General features: G+C 31.8%; 1 long non-coding RNA gene across 1 annotated transcript; it reads right to left on the bottom strand.

The window, feature by feature from the left end:
- Positions 1-3,604: 3,604 nt before the first annotated feature.
- Positions 3,605-6,894, bottom strand: LOC117112776. The gene is made up of 3 exons (XR_004446087.1): positions 6,836-6,894; positions 6,428-6,448; positions 3,605-3,682 (listed from the first exon to the last, which is right to left on the bottom strand). It is a non-coding gene; the product is annotated as an uncharacterized LOC117112776 (long non-coding RNA).
- Between the last annotated feature and the right edge of the window lie 1,196 nt (positions 6,895-8,090).

The raw sequence follows: 8,090 nt of genomic DNA, 5'->3' as shown, positions 1-8,090 counted from the left end.
ATGTAATTACCTATTAATTTTGAATTCATACATTACCCTATATATTTTTTTTTTGCTTAATTATGCTATTTTAGTTTTAGCTAATGTATACTTTGTTTTGCATGAATCTTGATTGATTTTACTTATACTGTATTATACTTTTACGTTGTGCTATATATTCAACAATATTATTATCTTTTGTTTTAGTAAAAAACAAAGAAAGATTTATTGCATAAATCTTTCTTTCCTTTAAGGGGGAAGTGTTACCACTGTCAGTTTCATCATTATAATTATTTACACGTACATCTTAAAGTTCAATGTCCAAGAAGTGAAAGTGTGAGTTTTGTGGTGCTTTAATCATCGTGGTTAGTAATTGTGATTGAAGAGATGGGGATGTGTAAGACAGTAGGTATGTAGAAGGGTGTAGTTTTTGAGAAAGGGAGTAAAACCATGAAAAGGGGTGAATGACTTAAGACTTGTTAAATAACGATGTTTGAGAGATGATGAGTTAGTTGTCGAGATGTGATCAATAGAGAAAGACAATTCGTGGGACAGCCTGTGTGGAGCTTGATGGTGTTGGACTTTGAACAATTTTTGCTTTGAACATTTTTACTTTTACACAACCTGACTTGAACAATTCAAATTTTGAACTGAAGATTTAATTTGAGCGACGGTAGCTAAACCAGAGCAAGTATTTTCATGTATTTTGTACCGAATTATTTCATTTATATTATTCGTATTTATATAATAAACATTTAGTTAGTTTAAATTTGTAAAACTGTTGTCGGTCTCACTCTTTCTGTTACCTCATCTTCACATGTCGTAACAATAATATATGTATATGCATATATGTATATAAATATATATGTATATATATATATGTATATACGTATGTGTATATATATATGTATGTACAGTATATATATGTATATATATATATGTATGTATGTATATATGTATGTATATATATATATGTATATATGTATGTATATGTATAATATATGTATATATATGTATATATTTATGTATATATGTATATATATTATATATATTATATATATATATTCTAATGTTTTAAATATGTTATGTTACTGTAATATATTGTTTTTAATATATTTATATTGTTGTAATATATGTATGTATGTATATAAGTATTTACATTTGTCTATATTTTATTTATATTTATTATTAATTTTAATTTGTATAGAATGCATTAATATGCATATAACTTGACTAATATTGAATATTAGTACCCTTGCAGTAGTATTGGTTTACAATTTTGCTACCGTTTCATAATCTAAATTAATTTAAGATATATATATATATATATATATATATGTATATACATATATATATGTATATATATATATTTGGACTCAAAATTAGGACTGTCTCTTATACACATCTAGATGTGTATAAGAGACAGATATGTATATATATGTATATATGTATGTATATATAATATATTTATGTATATATGTATATATTTATGTATATATGTATATATATTATATATATATTATATATATATATATATATTCTAATGTTTTAAATATGTTATGTTACTGTAATATATTGTTTTTAATATATTTATATTGTTGCAATATATTTGTTATTTCTTTATATGTATGTATGTATGTATATACGTATTTACATTTGTCTATATTTTATTTATATTTATTATTAATTTTAATTTGTATAGAATGCATTAATATGCATATAACTTGACTAATATTGAATATTATTAACTAACCTTTGAAACTTACTCAGAACTTATCTATATAATTTGTATATATATATATATGATATTGAAGGGATTTAGTTGTTAACACTGTAGAATAAATATAATATAAATCGTCAAAGGTACATATACAGTGTTTAAATAAGGACATGATGGAAGATCGTAGGCTACCCTGTAACTTTTCAACGAATAAAGTCCTATAAAAATCATTGTGTAATAAAATTCCTCAGACGGGATTCGAACCTGCGACCTCACGCTGACAAGGCGAGCGTCATAACCACTAGACCACGAAGGCTTCATGGTTGAACAGGTCCAAATAACCGTCGGGAACATTGTATTACACAATGCTACGCCTCAAGAGGGCGTTCGGCCAGATAAATCTGGCTATACGGCTAGAAATACTGTCGTATATATTGAAGAGAGATCCGTTAACACTGTTGAATAAATATAATATAAATCGTCAAAGGTACATATACAGTGTTGCCTAGATCCATACGGTAGGTCGTTTAGCCAGATATGTTTACCTACCTAGCCTAGGCGGCCCTATAGTTTCATTAGCAATAGTCCTACTACTTACCTAGCTACAACAACATGTTTTTTTTTAAACTTATATGTTGTAATTTGTATAAACATGGCTGCTGAAATGACCGTAGTAGAACCAATAACTCCCTCGTAGCACTCCCTACCTAACTTAAGTAAGTAGGCTAGGCCTAGTCCTAATAGGCTCTCCTCTCCGTGGAATGCCATCCTTGAAGTGCTGAATATTCTGAGATTCTGTATAAATCACATCTTGTCCTAAAGTATTAGTTTATGATTAAGCCAGACTGCTACTAGTTCGTTATGTACGGTAAACTAGGCTAAGGCATTATAGTTCTAGCAAGGGCCTGAGTCGACGACGTACGAGAAAAATTGTCGCTCCACAGGCGGGCCAATGATAAATCAGCATACTAGGTCTATAGCTAGCCTATAAAACGGAAACTCACGGAAAAAGACTCGAAATGAAACGTCAAAACAAATTTTCATTTAGTAATAATACTATATAATAGTAACACATGGAAACAGTTAGCTCAACTAGGCCTAAAATTATCAAATTTAGTGAAATCAAACATAGTCCACCTACAAAGAACTATTTTAGTTTGTCATCGCACATAAAAAAAAAAAAAATAACGTGGAGGCAGGTACCTAACATAACATAAAACTAAAAACGATCCGCTGAGTGTCCAGTAATTTTCGCAACGTCGTAACATTCCGAATTCGTAAACTTTCTTATTTTCTTGGAAATAGTCGTAAGAAATTATAATGAGCGTTGATTGGTAGTCGGCTCGTGATCAAAGGTGACGACTGTTACCGAGATTCACAGTCACTTACCTCGGCAAACCATTCGATGGCATAGTAGCTACTTTCAGTAGCCACAAAAACTAATGATAATAACGATATGAACAATAATACTGATTTATAGGCATATTAGTTTGCAATGGTCCCAGTTCCACTTGGTAACAATGGCTTTAATCAACTTCTGCAGACTTACAAAATACACTGTGAGTTCATATACAAACCATAATTTCTTTAATTTATTACTCAAACAAACATCATACGGTAGGGACATTACTTCCCTAGGGTCTCATTTACTAGCATACCCTTTCATTTATAATCGTTTTGCTAATGTCTTACTGCTAAACATACTGTACCTCAAATTCAAGGCTGCTTTACAGTGGTTTAAATAAGCATTTTTTTCGTAATGTAGTCCTAATACAAGAGTTTATTATATAAAACAATATTCAAGAACCATTTGTGTTACAGGTGTGCATAAACCAGCATTCTTTGTGATATTGTAGCAGCAACTGTCCATAACCATGCCTTTTCTTGTCAAGCTAATTAGTATGAATTATGCCGTTGAACAAATCTGTTTTGAAATATTGAATCACTGTGACTTGTACTAACATTTTTCGGAGTTCACTCTTGCTGCTGTCTCTTATACACATCTATACTAGGAAATGGTAGGAATTTTTAACGTTTTTAGTGAAAGGTGCATGACAAACTCGTAAGTACACGCATGAGAGAATTCGTTGTGGCATTCCTTTTACCGTTCCAGCCATATTTGTGTCATTCTAATTAGGTTTTCTCCACAGGTGTTCATTTTCATTGTTACTTAAGCGATATTTGTACGCAATATAAATAGGTGTTTTGATCAATGCATTGCAATTATAGCCTGTTTTTATGAATTGTACTTTAACCAAACTTTAATTGTATTTTTCAAGATCTTTGTGTGTGTAGTCTTGATCTTTGCGCCTTGGCAAATTTTTATATTACTATTCTTTGATTTTTGTATTAATACAGACAGTTTGCAATAATGCCTAGATTTAAACGAGTCTTCATTAATTATTGTTTTATCGATGACCTTTGCACTGTGCCGAATGCCAGTGAAAAACTAGCTAAATGTATTAAAGGCTGGAGGTCACGGAATGGCAATATTACTAAATCTATCTTGGTTATTTTGACTTTTTACCAAATACTGTGTTAAATGGTATTGGGGGAGGGGGATTGTATACAGAAACCCTTCCTTCTGCTACTTCTAAGGACTTGTTTAGAGAAGCCAAAATGACATCGGCCTCACAAGCAGATGGTGAATCTATTGAAGACTGGGCAGATAGAGTGCAAACCCTTACCTATAAAGCGTATAAGTCTCTTTCAGAAAATTGGAAGAAGATCATGCCATGTTTAGGTTTTGTCTCGGTTGTAGGGAAGTGAAATTTGGGGAACTACTTTTATACCTAGGGTGTGTAGCTGTTTTCACCTATAAGGAAGCCGAGGGTCAAAGGGATAGGCACTTGAGGAAGTCGGCCCGTAAACATAAAACTGCATTTTCGTCGGGTGGTCTATCCAGACAATCAAGGGGGATGTCACCGAGCGGCACATCTTTAAGCGCCGGACGGAAGTCCAAGTCTTTTGGGGATAGTGATTCTGACCCTCAATACTCATAGAATAGGGGGAAGCGAGTAAGTGTTAATACTAGTGGCGAGTCCCCAGGAGGCTCCTCCTCAACTTGTAGTGGTGTTCCCAAGGGTTATCCTTTTAAGAAGTGGTAAGACTAAATGGGGTACGGAGGAACATCTTGAACCTTCAATGTCGCTTCATCTCACTCCATCTTTCCCTAATGTGAGAGATGAGGATGACTTCGTGGGTTGCTCACCAAAATATTGGAACCATTCCATAGGGGAACCATTCCATAGGTTTTCCCTCCCACCAGCTAGGCGAGGACAGTACTAGTACTGAGGAGTCTGCATACTCCCCAGTCCCTCCAAAAAGAGCCGGGGTACTGTGGCATCCTGCCATTTCTGGGAGGGGGAGGAAGATGGGGAGCCATACACTATGGTTAGGCGGTCAAGGCGGGATAAGAAAAGGAGTGATGAGACCGGATTCTCTGGTTTATGTCGCCCGAGTGTCACTGACCAGAGGGACACACCTAGAATGGTAATAAAGAAATGAAATGAACGCTTGGATGCCCTAGAGATTATTAACTCTTAGACAGTGAGACACACGGGTTGTGATTGACATCTATGCACCCAGCTAACCCAACTAGATTCGACGGTGAATACTCAGTTCACCGAATTAAATGTTAAGGTCGATAGGTTAGGGGAAGTGCTCATACAAAAAAATTCTATAGAATTCTATAAAAAAAAAACAACTATAGTATGTCTATAGCATAATTGTTTAGAAAATCTATAGAAATAACTATAGAAGCCACTATAAAAAGTCTATTAAAAAGCTATTAAAACTATATTAAAAATCTAATAAAACTCTATTAAAAATCTATTAAAATTATATAAAAAAACTATAAAAAATTTATAAAAACTCTATAAAAATATATTAAAACTATATTAAAAGACTTACAAATCTATAAAAATTATATAAAAAACTATGAAAATTCTATTAAAAATCTATAGAAAGTCTATGAAAATTTTATATATAAAAAAAAACCTTTAAAAAAATATAGAAAATCTATAAACAATTTTATAAAAACCACTTATAAATCTATAAACATTTTATAGAAAAACCTATAAAAATACATTAAATATGCGAATAGAAATTCTATACAATTGTATAGAATGTGTATATAAATTGAACGATTTTATAGAGAAAATCTGTGTATTCTATTTTTTTTTAAATGTGGGTACTGTGTGTTTTTGGACAATTCAACTGGTCTCCAAAATTAACTGGCCCCAATTCCAATTGGTTTGCAATGGTCCCAGTTCCACTTGGTAACAATGGCTTTAATCAGCTTCTGCAGACTTACAAAATACACTATGAGTTCATATACAAACCATAATTTCTTTAATTTAAAACACCAACAAACATCATACGGTAGGGACATTACTTCCCTAGGGTCTCATTTACTAGCATACCCTTTCATTTATAATCGTTTTGCTAATGTCTTACTGCTAAACATACTGTACCTCAAATTCAAGGCTGCTTTACAGTGGTTTAAATAAGCATTTTTTTCGTAATGTAGTCCTAATACAAGAGTTTATTATATAAAACAATATTCAAGAACCATTTGTGTTACAGGTGTGCATAAACCAGCATTCTTTGTGATATTGTAGCAGCAACTGTCCATAACCATGCCTTTTCTTGTCAAGCTAATTAGTATGAATTATGCCGTTGAACAAATCTGTTTTGAAATATTGAATCACTGTGACTTGTACTAACATTTTTCGGAGTTCACTCTTGCTGAAAGATACAGTATAACAAAACAAAATCTTTAAAAAGAATAATAATGGTAAACTTATACAGCATATAGAGCACATATTATAGAAACCGCTATTAAATGTATTACATCCCTTTATTATTGTATTGAAATAGGAGTAATATACATATATGTATCTAATGACAGACTAGCAGTTACTTCTTTTTTAATTTAAAAAAAACAATTTTTTTAGTTCTCAAAACAGCTTAGCCTACATTTTTCAATATCACTTAAGGCCTATATGCCTAATATATACACATTAAATTTGATTAAACTCTATCGTGTAAACTACAGCATCAACTTTAGCATGTTGTTAATAATTAATAGTACAGGACAGTAAAAATAAAACGTCAACAAAACATTATATTCACCTTTAGTAAGTCAGGTAATTTTCTGTTCCTTCACGTAGATACGTCTTCAAACAAACATTAATATGCTTTCCTACTACAGTGATTGAGTTGACTGGATTGAGTTTTCACTTACAGTAGTTACTGAGACTTGAGAATCCTGAAATAATGTCACCATTTATGTTGTTAGTATAGGCCTTTTGATTACCTTAACTTTCTCCAAATAATGATACAATTCTTTAGACCACCCCACAATTCTTTACACCCCCCCCCCCGGTTAACCGTAAACCGATTATTTTATTAAAGCATTATAGAATGTCAGGTAATTTTCTGTTCCTTCACAGATACGTCTTTAAACAAACATTAATGCTTTCAACTACAAGATTGAGTTGACCGCATTGAGTTTTCACTTAATTACAATAGTAACTGAGACTTGAGTATCCTGAAATAAAATCACCCCTTATGTTAGTATAGGCCTAGAGATTTAATACATTAACTTTTTGCAAATAATGATACAATTCTTTACACCACCCCCTCCCGGTTGGTAGCCGATCATTTCGGTCGCGCTTCGTTTCGGTCGCGCTTTGTTTCGGTCGCGCTTCGTTTCGGTCGCGGTTTATTTCGAACAAATATATGGAGCGCCGAAGGAGTTGCGAAAACGGAAAAATTTATTATGCCTAGGCCCTATATATTTTAGTTCGTGAATCGGTTTATCATAGGCCTAAGTATTATTGTTTTGCTGTCTTTCCACTAACAAAATATCTTTCTACTATATTCTCTTTCTTCCATTTACGGTGATATATTCATGATTGCAACATGATCTTGTAATTGAAAAAATGGAGTTTAGTATGTGCTTCATATGCTATTCTTTTTGTTGCGTTTTCATATACTATACTTTAATAAATGGTCAATAAAATGTATCTTTGATTTTAATTTAGTTGAATATTGTTACCATCTGAAATCTATTTCATAATTTAGTTAAAACAATAATCATTCAATATTTAAACTGATCTTTTTATACAATAAATATATTTATTTTTCTTGCAGATTCCGGAGTTTGGATGAAACATGCCAAGAGAATTGAAGGAAACACGAAGAAATAAACGAATAATACACACATTATCATTCTTCACTTGAAATCTTTAATACCCATGCGCAGTTCATAAATATGGATATATATTTATATATGATTTTATCATATTAGATATACCTAGAAACCACTATATATATATATATATATATATATATATATACATACATATATATATACATACACATA

Source organism: Anneissia japonica, unplaced genomic scaffold (genome assembly GCF_011630105.1).
Source record: "Anneissia japonica isolate Jap-2015-1 unplaced genomic scaffold, ASM1163010v1 scaffold287929_len176311_cov113, whole genome shotgun sequence".
Taxonomy (NCBI): Eukaryota; Metazoa; Echinodermata; class Crinoidea; order Comatulida; family Comatulidae; genus Anneissia; species Anneissia japonica.
This window is presented reverse-complemented; position numbering and strand designations above follow the sequence as displayed.